Genomic DNA, 18,020 nt, shown 5'->3' on the forward strand with positions numbered 1-18,020 from the left:
GGTGTTTTCTAGCTCTTGATTGGCTGAGCACACATGACTTAGTTAAGCAGTGGGTAGAGCAAGGATGGTTTGAAAACATGAAGGGCAGACCCCAGCTTTAGCAGCTGCAAAATAAAATAAAATCAAATCAATTTTATTTATATAGCGCCAAATCACAACAAACAGTTGCCCCAAGGCGCTTTATAATGTAAGGTAAGGCCATACAATAATTACGGAAAAACCCCAACGGTCAAAACGACCCCCTGTGAGCAAGCACTTGGCAACAGTGGGAAGGAAAACTCCCTTTTAACAGGAAGAAACCTCCAGCTGAACCAGGCTCAGGGAGGGGCAGTCTTCTGCTGGGACTGGTTGGGGCTGAGGGAGAGAACCAGGAAAAAGACATGCTGTGGAGGGGAGCAGAGATCAATCACTAATGATTAAATGCAGAGTGGTGCATACAGAGCAAAAAGAGAAAGAAACACTCAGTGCATCATGGGAACCCCCCAGCAGTCTAAGTCTATAACAGCATAACTAAGGGATGGTTCAGGGTCAACTGATCCAGCCCTAACTATAAGCTTTAGCAAAAAGGAAAGTTTTAAGCCTAATCTTAAAAGTAGAGAGGGTGTCTGTCTCCCTGATCTGAATTGGGAGCTGGTTCCACAGGAGAGGAGCCTGAAAGCTGAAGGCTCTGCCTCCCATTCTACTCTTACAAACCGTAGGAACTACAAGTAAGCTTGCAGTCTGAGAGCGAAGCGCTCTATTGGGGTGATATGGTACTATGAGGTCCCTAAGATAAGATGGGACCTGATTATTCAAAACCTTATAAGTAAGAAGAAGAATTTTAAATTCTATTCTAGAATTAACAGGAAGCCAATGAAGAGAGGCCAATATGGATGAGATATGCTCTCTCCTTCTAGTCCTTCTAGACCTTTCTAATTTTAGAGATATTGTGAAAATGCAAAAAAGCAGTCCTACATATTTGTTTAATATGTGCATTGAATGACATCAGGATAATGCCATCCAGAGTAAGGATCTGGTTAGACACCATGTTTCTAAGATTTGTGGGGCCAAGTACAATAACTTCAGTTTTATCTGAGTTTAAAAGCAGGAAATTAGAGGTCATCCATGTCTTTATGTCTGTAAGACAATCCTGCAGTTTAGCTAATTCGTGTGTGTCCTCTGGCTTCATGGATAGATAAAGCTGGGTATCATCTGCGTAACAATGAAAATTTAAGCAATGCTGTCTAATAATACTGCCTTAGGGAAACATGTATAAAGTGAATAAAATTGGTCCTAGCACAGAACCTTATGGAACTCCATAATTAACTTTAGTCTGTGAAGAAGATTCCCCATTTACATGAACAAATTGTAATCTATTAGACAAATATGATTCAAACCACCGCAGCGCAGTGCCTTTAATACCTATGGCATGCTCTAATCTCTGTAATAAAATTTTATGGTCAACAGTATCAAAAGCAGCACTGAGGTCTAACAGAACAAGCACAGAGATGAGTCCACTGTCTGAGGCCATAAGAAGATCATTTGTAACCTTCACTCATTCTGAAACTCTTCAAATAGACCATTCCTCTGCAGATGATTAGTTAGCTGTTTTACAACTACCCTTTCAAGAATTTTTGAGAGAAAAGGAAGGTTGGAGATTGGCCAATTACTGCCACCTTAAAAGCCTGTGGTACATAGCCAACTAATAAAGATAGATTGATCATATTTAAGATCAAAGCATTAATTAATGGTAGGGCTTCCTTGAGCAGCCTGGTAGGAATGGGGTCTAATAGACATGTTGATGGTTTGGAGGAAGTAACTAATGAAAATAACTCAGACAGAACAATCGGAGAGAAAGAGTCTAACCAAATACCGGCATCACTGAAAACAGCCAAAGATAACGATACGTCTTTGGGATGGTTATGAGTAATTTTTTCTCTAATAGTTAAAATTTTATTACAAAATAAAGTCATGAAGTCATTACTAGTTAAAGTTAAAGGAATACTCGGCTCAATAGAGCTCTGACTCTTTGTCAGCCTGGCTACAGTGCTGAAAAGAAACCTGGGGTTGTTCTTATTTTCTTCAATTAGTGATGAGTAGTAAGATGTCCTAGCTTTACGGAGGGCTTTTTTTATAGAGCAACAGACTCTTTTTCCAGGCTAAGTGAAGATCTTCTAAATTAGTGAAACGCCATTTCCTCTCCAACTTACGGGTTATATGCTTTAAGCTGCGAGTTTGTGAGTTATACCACGGAGTCAGGCACTTCTGATTTAAAGCTCTCTTTTTCAGAGGAGCTACAGCATCCAAAGTTGTCTTCAATGAGGATGTAAAACTACTGACGAGATACTCTATCTCACTTACAGAGTTTAGGTAGCTACTCTGCACTGTGTTGGTATATGGCATTAGAGAACATAAAGAAGGAATCATATCCTTAAACCTAGTTACAGCGCTTTCTGAAAGACTTCTAGTGTAATGAAACTTATTCCCCACTGCTGCGTAGTCCATCAGAGTAAATGTAAATGTTATTAAGAAATGATCAGACAGAAGGGAGTTTTCAGGGAATACTGTTAAGTCTTCAATTTCCATACCATAAGTCAGAACAAGATCTAAGATATGATTAAAGTGGTGGGTGGACTCATTTACATTTTGAGCAAAGCCAATTGAGTCTAATAATAGATTAAATGCAGTGTTGAGACTGTCATTCTCAGTATCTGTGTAGATGTTAAAATCGCCCACTATAATTATCTGAGCTAAGCACTAAGTCAGACAAAAGGGCTGAAAATTCACAGAGAAACTCACAGTAATGACCAGGTGGACGATAGATAATAACAAATAAAACTGGTTTTTGGGACTTCCAATTTGGATGGACAAGACTAAGAGTCAAGCTTTCAAATTAATTAAAGCTCTGTTTGGGTTTTTGATTAATTGCTGGAATGGAAGATTGCTGCTAATCCTCTGCCTCGGCCCGTGCTACGAGCATTCTGGCAGTTAGTGTGACTCGGGGGTGTTGACTCATTTAAACTAACATATTCATCCTGCTGTAACCAGGTTTCTGTAAGGCAGAATAAATCAATATGTTGATCAATTATTATATCATTTACTAACAGGGACTTAGAAGAGAGAGACCTAATGTTTAATAGACCACATTTAACTGTTTTAGTCTGTGGTGCAGTTGAAGGTGCTATATTATTTGTTCTTTTTGAATTTTTATGCTTAAATAGATTTTTACTGGTTAATGGTGATCTGGGAGCAGGCACCGTCTCTACGGGGATGGGGTAATGAGGGGATGGCAGGGGGAGAGAAGCTGCAGAGAGGTGTGTAAGACTACAACTCTGCTTCCTGGTCCCAACCCTGGATAGTCACGGTTTGGAGGATTTAAGAAAATTGGCCAGATTTCTAGAAATGAGAGCTGCTCCATCCAAAGTGGGATGGATGCCGTCTCTCCTAACAAGACCAGGTTTTCCCCAGAAGGTTTGCCAATTATCTATGAAGCCCACCTCATTTTTTTGGACACCACTCAGACAGCCAGCAATTCAAGGAGAACATGCGGCTAAACATGTCACTCCCGGTCCAATTGGGGAGGGGCCCAGAGAAAACTACAGAGTCCGACATTGTTTTTGCAAAATTACACACCGATTCAATGTTAATTTTAGTGACCTCCGATTGGCGTAACCGGGTGTCATTACTGCCGACGTGAATTACAATCTTACTAAATTTACACTTAGCCTTAGCCAGCAGTTTCAAATTTCCTTCAATGTCGCCTGCTCTGGCCCCCGGAAGACAATTGACTATGGTTGCTGGTGTCGCTAACTTCACATTTCTCAAAACAGAGTCGCCAATAACCAGAGTTTGATCCTCAGTGGGTGTGTCGCCGAGTGGGGAAAAATGGTTAGAAATGTGAACGGGTTGGCGGTGTACACGGGGCTTCTGTTTAGGGCTACGCTTCCTCCTCACAGTCACCCAGTCGGCCTGCTTTCCGGCTGCTCGGGATCTGCTGGAAGGGAACTAACGGCGGCTAAGCTACCTTGGTCCGCACCGACTACAGGGGCCTGGCTAGCTGTAGAATTTTCCACGGTGCGGAGCCGAGTCTCCAATTCGCCCATTCTGGCCTCCAAAGCTACGAATAAGCTACACTTATTACAAGTACCATTACTGCTAAAGACTCTGTTGCTTTCTCTGCGTAAAGCACTGTTTACCATATCAATGGACAACAAAACACATCGACCATTTTGTATTTATTGTTCAAAATGTGCATTTGTGTTTATTGTTTGAACCTTTTTGTTGTACAGTCTTTCACACATGACCTCAAGTTACCTTTATAAAGTGTCAAAACGGTTATGTCATTCGCTTGTGAGCACACCTTGGGAAGGAGTGGTCCCGCCCCCTCTTCGGATTTTCATTGTTTTGAAATAGCGGAATGAAAAGGACTTTTTTTCCATCAGAATTTTTTCAGAAGCTGTTAGAGACTGGTACCTGGAAACCATTCGAAAAATTTATCTGGCTTTCGGTCAATCAATCAATCAATTTTATTTATATAGCGCCAAATCACAACAAACAGTTGCCCCAAGGTGCTTTATATTGTAAGGCAAGGCCATACAATAATTACGTTATTCTCTATGAAGCCCCTAAAATTTTCACCGAAAGCCACATAAATTTTTCGAATGGTTTCCAGGTGCCAGTCTCTAACAGCGTCTGAAAAAATTCTGATGGAAAAAAGTCCTTTTCATTCCGCCATTTTCAGACAATGAAAATCCGACGAGGGGGCGGGACCACTCCTTCCCAAGGCGTGCTCACAGGCAAATGACGTAACCGACAGGCGTGGAAAAACCCACGCATGTGCACGAGGGTTCAAGCATGTGTGACGTAAAAACATATAAATGAAATCCATATAGTTTTTGAAAAAAATAAAAAGGACCGTTACTTTATTGACAGACCTCGTATTTTTGATTGTAAACCTGATTACACTTATAAAACACAACAAAAACATATATATTTTGAAAGCACAGGTTGTCCTGAAAAAAGAGACATAAAACTTGATTGTGGGATGCAGGGAGAGCTGTTAACAGCAATAATAAAACATTTATGCCAGGTGAGTGAACTGTCCGAAAAATGCCCTCGGACCCCAGAGAGTTAAGTGCGTGAGATTTCAGACCGTATAATACTGGGGTAACAGTGGCAAAATATTAGATATTGTTGGGAAAGTGTAGGAACACGGACCCACAACAGGGGGCGCAAATGAACGGACAATGGAGAAAGTCAAATCACAAAGTTTTACTGTTGTGAATTCACACAACAAACACAACAGATTACAAATACAGCAGTAACCGAATTCCAAAGGTGTCGTGTGGGCAGGCTCGACGATAGGAGACGTCTGTCCGAGTCGAACCAGAACCACCCGATTTCCTCTGCCACCGAACCCTGGGGATACTGGAGCCGCCAAGTCCCGAACCCCAGGTGGCCACTGCCTCTGCTCGTCGGATCCAGTACTGCTGGCAAGGAACAGAAACAGTCAGGTGTGGGTGCGGCTGCACCCAGCAACACACAGGGTGGAAACACCACCTCCACCTCTTGTCAGGAAAACACTAAAGTGCAGGAGTGTGAGTGCTTATCCAAATACTGTTTCCTGCTGCTCTCCTCTCTCTCTGTATAAAGGCAAAAGGTAATTAAGGTTGATATAATCGGCTAGATACGTTACCTCCTTGGTAAAGCGATATCTCGGCAATGAGGTGGAGATGCCGTCCTGCTGATATACCTCCCTGTTGATTGATATCAGCTGTCTCGTCTCAGGTGATGGGTGACAGCTGTCACCCTGGCTGCTCCTGTGAGGCGACAGCGCCCTCTGGTGCCTGGAGCCCGCACTCCAGACAGGGCGCCCTCTGGTGGTGGTGGGCCAGCAGTACCTCCTCTTCGGCGGCCCGCACAACAGGACCCCCCCCCCCTCAACGGGCGCCTCCTGGCGCACAACCAGGCTTGTCCGGGTGGCGACGGTAGAAGTCGGCCAGGAGGGCCGGATCCAGGATGAAGCTCCTCTTCACCCAGGAGCGCTCTTCGGGGTCGTACCCTTCCCAGTCCACCAGATACTGCAAACCCCGGCCCATCCGTCGGTCGTCCAGGAGCCGGCGTACAGTCCAAGCCGGCTCGCCGTCGATGATCCGGGCAGGAGGTGGTGCCGGACCCGGAGTGCAGAGGGGTGAGGTGTGATGAGGTTTTATCCTGGAAACATGGAACACTGGATGAATCCGCAGTGAGGCCGGGAGCTGAAGCCTCACTGCGGCGGGATTGATGACCTTGAGAATTTTAAACGGACCAATGTATCGTTCCTGCAGTTTTGCGGAGTCCACTTGTAGGGGAATGTCCTTGGTGGACAACCACACTTCCTGCCCAGGACGATACGTAGGAGCCGGGGTCCGCCGCCGGTCCGCATCGTTCTTCGCCCTCATCCGGGCCTTCAACAAAGCAGAACGGGCGGCACGCCACACCCGACGGCACTTCCGTAGGTGGGCCTGGACCGAGGGCACACCGACCTCTCCCTCAACCACCGGAAACAACGGGGGCTGATACCCCAAACACACCTCAAAAGGGGAGAGGCCGGTGGCTGATGATACCTGACTGTTGTGGGCGTACTCGATCCAGGCCAGGTGGGTACTCCAGGCCGTCGGGTGCGCGGCTGTCACACAACGTAGGGTCTGCTCCATCTCTTGGTTGGCCCGTTCTGCTTGCCCGTTGGTCTGGGGGTGATACCCGGACGAGAGACTGACCGTGGCCCCCAGTTCCTGGCAGAAGCTCCTCCAGACGTGCGAGGAGAACTGGGGACCGCGATCGGAGACGATGTCTGATGGTATCCCATGCAGACGGACGACGTGGTGGACCAGGAGGTCCGCTGTCTCCTGGGCCGTTGGTAGCTTCGGGAGGGCCACGAAGTGGGCCGCCTTGGAGAATCGGTCCACTATCGTGAGGATGACGGTGTTTCCCTGGGACGGCGGAGGCCCGTGACAAATCCAGGCCGATGTGAGACCAGGGGCGATGAGGCACGGGCAGCGGCTGTAGCAATCCCGATGTCTTGCGGTGGTCGGCCTTGCCCCTGGCGCAGGTGGTACAGGCCTGGATGTAACCCCGGACGTCGGCCTCCAGGGACGCCCACCAGAAGCGCTGCCGGACGACTGCCACGGTTCTTCGCACCCCAGGATGACAGGAGAGCTTAGAACCGTGACAGAAGTCCAGGACTGCAGCCCTAGCTTCTGGTGGGACGTAGAGTTTGTTCTTCGGTCCGGTTCCGGGGTCCGGGTCTCGTGTCAGGGCCTCCCGGACGGTCTTCTCCACGTCCCAGGTGAGGGCGGCCACGATAGCGGACTCCGGGATGATGGGATCCGGGGATCCGACGACTCCGTTTTGACCTCATCTTCATGTACCCGGGACAAGGCATCCGATCTTTGATTTTTGGTCCCGGGACGGTAGGTGATCCGGAAGTCAAAACGGCCGAAGAACAGTGACCAGCGGGCTTGCCTGGGATTCAGCCGCTTGGCGGTCCTGATATACTCCAGGTTCCGGTGGTCAGTGAAAACCGTGAACGGCACGGACGTTCCCTCCAACAGATGTCTCCACTCCTCAAGAGCCTCTTTCACCGCAAGGAGCTCTCGATTGCCGACGTCATAGTTCCGTTCGGCTGGGGTCAACCTGCGGGAAAAATAGGCACACGGGTGAAGGACCTTATCGGTCTTCCCGCTCTGGGACAGCACGGCTCCTATCCCTGAGTCCGAGGCGTCCACTTCAACCACTAACTGGCGACTAGGATCGGGCTGCACCAGAACAGGTGCAGACGAGAAGCGCCGTTTCAACTCCTTGAACGCGGCATCGCAACGATCCGACCAGGTGAAGGAGACTTTTGGTGAGGTCAGGGCTGTCAGGGGGCTAACTACCTGACTGTAGCCCTTAATGAACCTCCTGTAGAAATTAGCAAAAGCCTAGGAACTGTTGCAACTTCCTACGGCTTGTGGGTTGGGGCCAGTCTCTCACCGCCGCAACCTTGGCCGGATCAGGAGCGACGGAGTTGGAGGAGATAATGAACCCCAAGAAGGACAAAGATGTGCGGTGGAACTCACACTTCTCGCCCTTTACAAACAGCCGGTTCTCCAACAACCGCTGCAGGACCTGACGTACATGCTGGACATGGGTCTCAGGATCCGGAGAAAAGATGAGTATATCGTCTAGATATACGAAGACGAACCGGTGCAGGAAATCCCGCAAGACATTGTTAACCAACGCTTGGAAAGTCGCAGGAGCGTTTGTGAGACCGAACGGCATGACCAGGTACTCAAAGTGCCCTAAGGGGGTGTTAAATGCCGTCTTCCACTCGTCTCCCTTCCGGATCCGAACCAGGTGGTACGCATTTCTAAGATCAAGCTTAGTGAATATTTGGGCTCCATGCAGGGGCGTGAACACTGAATCCAACAGGGGCAACGGGTATCGATTGCGAACCGTGATCTCGTTCAGCCCCCTATAATCAATGCATGGACGAAGACCGCTGTCTTTTTTACCCACAAAAAAGAAACCTGCACCCATCGGGGAGGTGGAATTCCGGATCAACCCGGCGGCTAACGAGTCCCGGATGTAGGTCTCCATTGATTCGCGCTCAGGCCGTGAGAGGTTGTACAGCCTGCTGGACGGGAACTCACTGCCCGGAACCAAATCAATGGCACAATCATAAGGACGGTGGGGGGGAAGGGTGAGCGCCAGATCCTTGCTGAACATGTCGACAAGGTCATGGTACTCCACCGGCACCGCCCCCAGATTGGGTGGGACTCTGACCTCCTCCTTAGCTCGGGAGCCGGGAGGAACCGAGGAACCTAGACACACCCGATGGCAGGTCTCGCTCCACTGAACCACTTCCCCGGACGGCCAATCAATCCGGGGATTGTGCTTCAACATCCAGGGAAATCCTAAAACCACACGGGAGGTGGCCTGAGTCACAAAAAACTCGATCACCTCCCGGTGATTCCCTGACACCACCAGAGTTACAGGTGGTGTCTTATGCGTGATCGGAGGGAGTAGGGAGCCATCTAGTGCCCGAACCTGTACAGGCGAGGTAAGCGCCACCAGAGGGAGCCCTATCTCCCTAGCCCATCTGCTATCCAACAGATTCCCCTCAGAGCCCGTGTCCACCAGTGCTGGGGCCTTCAGGGTTGAGTCCTCATAAAGGATCGTGACTGGGAGTCGTGTGGCAATGTGGGTGTGTCCCACGTGAATGTCTCGGCCCACCCCTAGCCCTGTCTCTAGGGGCGGGCGTTTGGAGTTTGACCGCTCGGGGCAGTCTCTTACGTGGTGCTCTGTCGAGCCACAAACAAAACAAGCTCCGTGGGCCTGCCTCCTCTGTGCATCTGATGCCCTAAATGTTGCCCTACTCGTGTCTTTAGCTTCGTCAGCAGGGGGAGCTGTGGCCCCACGGAGCGCAGGGGCCGTGGAGCGTGGGGAAGGCGGAGCGCGGTCGGATCCGGAAGGGAGAGGGACGGCGCGTGCCCGGCCACGCCCTTCGTCTCGTTCCCGCCGACGTTCTTCTAACCGGTTGTCTAATCGTATGACAAGATCGATGAGCCCGTCTAAATCCCGCGGTTCGTCCTTAGCCACCAGGTGCTCCTTAAGAACCAATGACAGTCGGTTTACAAAGGCGGCGCGGAGGGCAGTGCTATTCCAGCCGGACCTCGCAGCCGCGATGCGGAAGTCGACTGCATAGGCAGCTGCGCGCCGACGCCCCTGTCTCATCGACAGTAGCACAGTTGAAGCGGTTTCTCCTCTATTGGGGTGATCGAACACGGTTCTGAACTCCCTCACAAACCCATCATATGTCTGAAGGAGCCGTGACTTTTGCTCCCAGAGCGCTGTAGCCCAAGCGCGTGCCTCGCCGCGAAGCAGGTTTATTACATAAGCTACCTTGCTAGCATCGGTCGCGTACATGACTGGACGCTGTGCGAAGACGAGCGAACACTGCATAAGGAAATCCGCGCACGTCTCCACACAGCCTCCGTATGGCTCTGGGGGGCTTATGTATGCTTCAGGGGAAGGTGGGAGGGGTCGTTGAACGACCAGTGGAACGTCAATGTTACGCACAGGGTCTACGGGAGGGAGAGCCGCAGCGGCGCCCGGGGGGCGCGCTTCCACCTGCACGGCGAGAGCCTCCACCCTGCGGTTCAGGAGGATGTTCTGCTCGGTCATCAAATCTAACCGAGTCGTGAAAGCGGAGAGGATCCGCTGCAACTCACCGATTACCCCTCCTGCGGACGCCTGCGCGTCCTGTTCTTCCATTGGCCGTTCAACAGCCGGTTGACGCCCCTCGGGATCCATGACGTTGGCCGAGATATCCTGTTGGGAAAGTGTAGGAACACGGACCCACAACAGGGGGCGCAAATGAACGGACAATGGAGAAAGTCAAATCACAAAGTTTTACTGTTGTGAATTCACACAACAAACACAACAGATTACAAATACAGCAGTAACCGAATTCCAAAGGTGTCGTGTGGGCAGGCTCGACGATAGGAGACGTCTGTCCGAGTCGAACCGGAACCACCCGATTTCCTCTGCCACCGAACCCCGGGGATACTGGAGCCGCCAAGTCCCGAACCCCAGGTGGCCACTGCCTCCGCTCGTCGGATCCGGTACTGCTGGCAAGGAACAGAAACAGTCAGGTGTGGGTGCGGCTGCACCCAGCAACACACAGGGTGGAAACACCACCTCCACCTCTTGTCAGGAAAACACTAAAGTGCAGGAGTGTGAGTACTTATCCAAATACTGTTTCCTGCTGCTCTCCTCTCTCTCTGTATAAGGGCAAAAGGTAATTAAGGTTGATATAATCGGCTAGATACGTTACCTCCTTGGTAAAGCGATATCTCGGCAATGAGGTGGAGATGCCGTCCTGCTGATATACCTCCCTGTTGATTGATATCAGCTGTCTCGTCTCAGGTGATGGGTGACAGCTGTCACCCTGGCTGCTCCTGTGAGGCGACAGCGCCCTCTGGTGCCTGGAGCCCGCACTCCAGACAGGGCGCCCTCTGGTGGTGGTGGGCCAGCAGTACCTCCTCTTCGGCGGCCCACACAACAAGATATAATATTTATATAATATTTCACATTTGAATATATTACTCTGTGCCCTGAGCGGTGTTCTGACAAGATGTCATTCCTGTTGAATGTCATTCCTGTCCTCCGCGCAACTGCGCATGCACACGCATGTGCAATACTGTTGGGACGTGGAACTGTCAATTTAGACAACGAGATGCATAAATCGACAGAACACAGGCTGTGTGCACTGCTAGCTGTTAGCACTGTTAGCTGTTAGCTGAGAGTGAGAGAAAGTCACGTACCGCTGCCACCATCAAAATGGGTGAATTTAAGCTACATCCACAAATCATCGGACACAACAGGGTTATTCCCTAATGCACAGCAATTCAGTTTCTTTTGTGCCTTGTTTCTAATCACACACCTGTCTTCACCTTCCCTTCATCAGCTGCACCAAATATGTCTCTGCTGTCTGGTCATTTGGTTTTGTTTTATTTATTTTCCTTTAATGAATGAGCCACCTGTGCTTTTTCCCTTCTTTAATCTCCAGCACTCTCCATATAAAGAATTTAACTGCAATATCCTTCTGATTTGTCTCTGCATTTTGGGTTCAATTTCCTTTACGTTTTAAAGAAGGCAAGGAAAATTTATTTATATAGCACAATTAGACAAAGTTATTCAAAGTGCTTTACACAGGCATTAAAAACTACAAACAAGATTTAAAACAATAAAAAAAATGATAAAAAGAAAATAAATATTGAGAAATATAGTAACATAAAATAAAAACAGGCTTTGATCACAGTAAAAAGTACAATAATGAGCAATTTGTACTTAAAAAAAAAAAAAAAATATATATATATATATATATATATATATATATATATATATATATATATATATATATATATATTTAAGATGAATATTTAATCTAAGAATATGCTTCAGTAAACAATATTGTTTTTAGCCCAGATTTAAAGGAGCTGACAGTTTGAGCAAACCTTCGATCTACAGGACATTTGCTCCCCAGACTTCTGACACGAAGCAGAAGGTTTGCCCACATTACGCTGGTTCTCGCATCCCTTCACTGGCTTCCGGTCTTTTTGAGATCAAATTTTAAAGTGTTATTATTGGTCTATAAATTTGCTCACGGACTGGCACCCCCCATACCTGGAAGGCTTTTTTGAGCCCTACATACCGTCTTGGGCCCTGTATTCACAGGGTGCAGGCCTACTGTGTGTCCCTCGGGTGAATAAAAAGTCAGCGGGTTACAGAGCCTTTTCTCACCTCACCCCAGCTCTGTGGAATGATCTGCCTGCCCAGATCCGACAGTCGAACTCTGTGGAGACTTTTAAGGCTAGATTGAAGACACACTTTTTCCCTGTTTTATCATTAGTATTTTATATGATTGTGTGTCTTCTTTTGTTCCTTTTATTTATTTGACAGAGACATTGCACAACAAATGTGTTGCACAGACCAGATTTAGCTACAAGCTAATTTTCATCTGTTGTCCCCGGGCAGAAGCAAGAAACAACAGGTCACAATGTACAAAATACTACAAAATATAAAAATAGATACAACCCCGACAAGCACCAACAAGAAACACCAGCAGCAGATTACTCACAATTAATATGTAGTTTTCCAAGACACTGTCAATAATCAATTACTGTTCGCAAATCTGACCATCTTTCAGCTATTTCTTTGTGTAAAATTTAAACTGTTGCGGAGTGTCTCTCTCTCTCTCTAACAGTCAAAGGTATAGAGTTCCACATCCCTGCAGCTTTGACAGAGAAGCAGTTTTGTCCAAATGTTGAGGACCTAAAATTCACAAAACAATCTCCTCTAGAGGAACGTGTTGTTGTCCATCCTGCTTCATCACATGATTTTACAAACAATTTCAGAGGCTGTGGTGCCAGATTATGAACAATTGTGTACACTAAAGTGACATTGGAGAAAAAAAAAACCTTCAAATGTTAATAATTTATATTTTTTCACAATGTTACAATAGTGGTATGAAGTTTTTTTATCTAAAATTTTAAGAGCCTGTTTGTGGCTGTAACGCTGTGTTGGTCGACAAAGACCAGGTTGTGATGCAATAAGTAAAATGTGAAAATATTACATGCATATAAAGCTTGGCTGCATCTGTGCTCATCTGATTGCAAATACATCTAAACTGATTAGTTTAGAAATGTGCTTTTTAAAAGGACAGTGTCCTGTCCAATACCACACCTAAATATTTGATAGATTCCACTTCCCTAAGTTTTTCTCCTTTTACAATAATTTCCAGTGCAAAGTGAAGACTGTTTTTTTTTTAGAGAAAAATATGCTAACAGAGTTAATTCAAATTTAATGTTAAACATCTTTGCACCATCCAATCTGAAATCTTTTCCAACACATCCTGGAGCACAGCAGCTGCTTTTTGACTTGAATTTGCATGAACATACATCACCACGTCATCTGCATAGAGTTGGGTGTGAACTTCAGGACAAATGGACGGAAGATCATTTATATAAACACTGAACAAGAGGGAGCCCAAAATGGAGCCTTGTGGCACCCCTACTGAGCTGTCTAAAACAGAGGACACAGTGCTCTTAATTTCTTGTACTGTTCTGTACATAAGATTTAAACCATTGTATTGTGCTTTCAGAAATATTGTGAGATGATAATTTTAACTGGATGCTATGGTTCACTGTGTTGAACGCTTTTCTCAGGTCCAAAAAATGGACTTTTTATTCCTTTACTTATTTATGTTGTAATTGTGTTCTTAATATTAATTCATTTGATTCTGCCTTTTAAATGTTTGTGAAGTGCCTTGAGGTGACTCGTCGTGATTTGGTGCTACATAAATTAATACGTTTGATTTGATTTAAATAAGATTTAAACCATTGCAACACAGTGCTGGTGAGTCCCACCCACTTTTCCAATCTAATAATATATTATGATCAACTGTATAAAATGCAGCACTGAGGTCTAGTAGTACCAACGCAGAGGATTTACATACTTCATTATTCTGCTGAATATTATTTAAGATTTTAATAAGTACAAGTTCAGTGCTCTGATGTGGCTGAAATCCAGACTGAAATATGCTAAAAAGATTGTCTTGCATCATACAAGTATGGATTTGCTGAACGACAACCCTTTCAATAATTTTTCCCAAAATTGACAGATTTGATATTGGCCTATAGTTACTAATTTTTGTGGCATCCATTTAGTTTTTTTTAAGAGAGCTTTTATTACTGCAGTTTTCAGGGCCTGGGGAAACTGGCCTACTTTAAGAGAAGTATTTATTATCTGCAGTAGTTAAAAATGGATTTTAAAAAGTTTGAAGGCAGAATATCAAGGCAGAATGTTGTGGGCTTTAATTTTGAAACCGTTTCTGTTAGAATTGTGTAATCCAGGAGACTAAAGTGTCCTAGACTAACCGGAGGACAGTGTTATTGTTCCTGAACTGGAGCTGCACACTGCCTGTCTTATCTGTAATATATATTTTGTTCATAAAAAAAAAGGCTGCAAAGTCATTACATGACTTATTAGATAGTAACTCAGGAGGGAATGATGCTGTGGGGTTGTTCAGTCTGCCCACTACAGAAAAAAAGTGTGCGGGCATTATTACTGTTTTTATTAATTATCTCTGAAAAATATGATTGCCTTGTGTTCTTCAATTCCTGGTTATATTTATGAAGACTCTCTTTTTTTTTTCTCCACCTGCGTTCTTTTATATTCTTTAACCCGTGTGACGTTTCTCCAGGGTGCCTTTGTCCTACCTGATATAACTTTGGTTTTAATTGAGGCTATAGAGTCAATAACAGTCCTAACATTGAAGCTAAAGCTGAGGGGAGGATTTGTGATGGTATAAAAACCTCGGTGAATAGTGCACAGGCGTTCTCATTTATATAACGCTTTCTGAGAACCTCTACTTCACTTTTCATAGGATTATCAAGATTGGTCATTTTAAATGAAACACAGTAATGGTCAGATAAAGCGACATCATTCACCACAACCTCAGAAATATTAAGACCTTTTGAAATAATTAAATCCAGCATGTGTCCTCTGTTATGTGTTGGTTCTGTAACACGTTGAAAAAGCCCAGTGTTCTCCAGAATATTTAACAGTTCCTGGCAAACCCATGTTAGACTATCAACATGAATGTTATAATCTCCCACTAAAACTACACAATCAAAATATAGACATACAATAGACAGCAATTTGGTAAACGCATCAAAAAACCTTGCATCATACGTATTTGGAGGAGTCTGGTCACTAAAATTGCTTTTTGTGGGAGATAAAAGAAGGGGATAAAAAGAAAAAATTGAGGCAGATCTCTGTTCTGAACAAAATAAAATTTTTCCCTGACTGCTTAAACGTTTGTTGCGATAGCCTGGATGTGTTCAGAGTTGTTGTCCTCAGACAGGCGTATACACACAACCACTGACCTCTTCTGTCATTTACACATTTTTAAAAGTGTCAAACAGAAACTTCTTGAGTGTAAACAGTGTTGACACATCGGAAGAATAAACACCTTGTTTTAGTCATAAATGATTAAAGATGATGACTGGCCTTTTGGCAGTGCACGACTATAATGTATTATGACTAATTCATCTGTGGTGGCCCAAAAATTCCGAGCGCAGCCTGAGCAATTTCTGCTCACCTCGCTCCTTAATTAATTAACACTTTTGTCTCTTGAGTAGCCAATGCTGAAATTATCAATTTTAAATGTGTGCTCTCCCATCAGCAACCTTGATAATCAAAGCAATCATGAAACCACAAAGAACATTCCGTGATTAATAATGAATGCCGGCGGAGAGAGAGAGAAAGAGAGAGATGTGCCTCACTGTGACAGGCACTGCAGATATTTCTCCACTTCCTAAATAAATGTTCAAATATAGACGTGCACGATGACTCTTTAAGCATGTGGTATCATCTGTGGCTGTGTGTAGCAAAGCCATTATATTGTGCTGCATTGTCAGTGATGTTTTTTTGTGTTGAATGCTTTCACGGAGCTCCACAGGCGTCGTGCTGCTGTGGTGAGGGCTTATGACTGACCACTGAGTAGCTTCATTTGGCATATTTGGTGATCAAGCGTTTTCCTCAAGGGCCCCTCGATAGTAGTCGCAATTCTCAAGCTTGGTTTAATTGAAGTCCACGTTCTGTCTGCCTAAATTGGTTTTCCGTGCTTGGCTGTGGCATTATTGAATGTCCACAGATATCACGTCACATAAAAAAAAACAAACAAAAAAAAACGCCTGCAGCGAGAGAATTTCACGCTTACATACACTCCTTGTTGGGAGGCGGAAAAAGCATTCAGGAGATCAGTGGATGATGGAGGGTTCATGGTTTACATGTCTTCTCCCTTTGACAAAAAGCATCTCCGTGCAAAAGAGAAAGAATATTTCACAGGTCACTTTGCAATGCCTTAAAACCTGGTAAACATTTAGACAGCCTGTTTCCAGTTCTGGTGCTGATACTGAAAGGTATCAGCCATTTGGGTTTGACACACAGTTGACAAACTTTGACTCAGGAGAAGAATTCTAGTTACAAAAACGTACAATAATTTCTGTCAGATCACAAAATGACAGCTCATATTGCTGGTAAAGTGGTTTCGGGGGCTTTGCTCCATGAAAGTTTGACAGATGGAAATTGAGACCTGAAATAAGCATGTTTTTGATTGTGGGAGGAAACCGGAGTGCCCAGAGGAAACTAAAAGGCATGGGGAGAACATGCAAACTCCACACTGAAAGAGCAGGAAGTGACCCCACGACCTTCTTGCCGTGAGGCACCACTAAACCACCATATGCCGCTGCACATGCATATGATCACTCCTATGCTGTTTTACCATTTTGAGATGCCACCAGGATCCTTCAAAAACCACCTGTGTACATCTTTGTGGAAGCCTAGACAAATGGGGTGGATATACAGACAATTCTCATGGCAGTGTTGCGGTCCTCCTTGAACTCTGTTGCCACAGTCACATTAAAAAAAAAAAAAAAATACAGACACAGCATAAATAGTTTCATAGTTTCAAACTGCCTCAAAATCACCAATTTTATTGTATTGACCCACACGAATGGATATAAAAACCATCTCAAAAGATAGTTTGAAGCACCTATGCAAAAGTATAAAATTATAAAATATTATGGGTCACTTTACTAAGAGTCATCAAGTTAAAACGAAGGACATTTAAGGTATTTGCACTGCTAGCAAATGTCAAAGCAGGTCAAATTTTACCATAACAGTATGATGAAAATCTAGTTTTGGAAATAGCAATATCCTGTAAAATCCCTCAAACCAGCCATTCTGCACTGATATCGCCCAATGTTACCTTTACCGCAACACGAACATCAACAGCAGTGGGGTCTAATGGGGACAATTGTGAAAAATTATTTTGACAAAGATGGTTTCAAAAGCCGACGTGCCTTTCATATTTTGCATAGAGAGATTGCTTCTGTATGTGCTCATGTGTCACTGTCACATTCTATTTGGATGTACTGACACTGATAGTGCATCGAGTCTCCCCTGCTGACTTGAGTGCTTTATTGAGCTATGCTCAGTCTGGGGTTTGGATCTTAAATGTGAAGCAAGCGTGTACGGTAAGCCAAGCCAAGCGTGAGTGGCATAAGCCGCCTTCCTCTCTCCATCTTTCTCGTTCGCTTGCACTCTTGTTGTGATGAGCTTCTGCAATTGTGGGGTGGGTGGACGGACTTTGATCCATGATCTTGACAGCAGTCAGGCAGATTTCGTCTCCCCACACAAAATTTTAAAAAAGCAGAGATCCTGGCTTCCAGCGGAAAGGCCCACTTATTGGTAAACTCATAGATTACTGTCCCTTGGGTTTAAACGTAATAAACCGCAAACATCCAAGAAAAAAAAGTTGTTTTTCACTTCAACTTAAAGCTTTTGCTTCTGTGAACACACACACAGTCTGAGAATGACAGATGCTGTGGTCCACATCAGAGAAATTCCTAGCATGGAGAAAGTTGGCATTGTGCTGAACACGACCATTT

The 18,020-nt window shown here is 45.4% G+C and overlaps 1 long non-coding RNA gene across 1 annotated transcript; it reads right to left on the reverse strand.

Moving 5' to 3' along the window:
- Window positions 1-12,453: 12,453 nt before the first annotated feature.
- Window positions 12,454-17,781, reverse strand: LOC117507881. The gene is made up of 3 exons (XR_004559861.1): window positions 17,768-17,781; window positions 14,931-14,940; window positions 12,454-12,574 (listed from the first exon to the last, which is right to left on the reverse strand). It is a non-coding gene; the product is annotated as an uncharacterized LOC117507881 (long non-coding RNA).
- Between the last annotated feature and the right edge of the window lie 239 nt (window positions 17,782-18,020).

Source organism: Thalassophryne amazonica, chromosome 3 (assembly GCF_902500255.1).
Source record: "Thalassophryne amazonica chromosome 3, fThaAma1.1, whole genome shotgun sequence".
Taxonomy (NCBI): Eukaryota; Metazoa; Chordata; class Actinopteri; order Batrachoidiformes; family Batrachoididae; genus Thalassophryne; species Thalassophryne amazonica.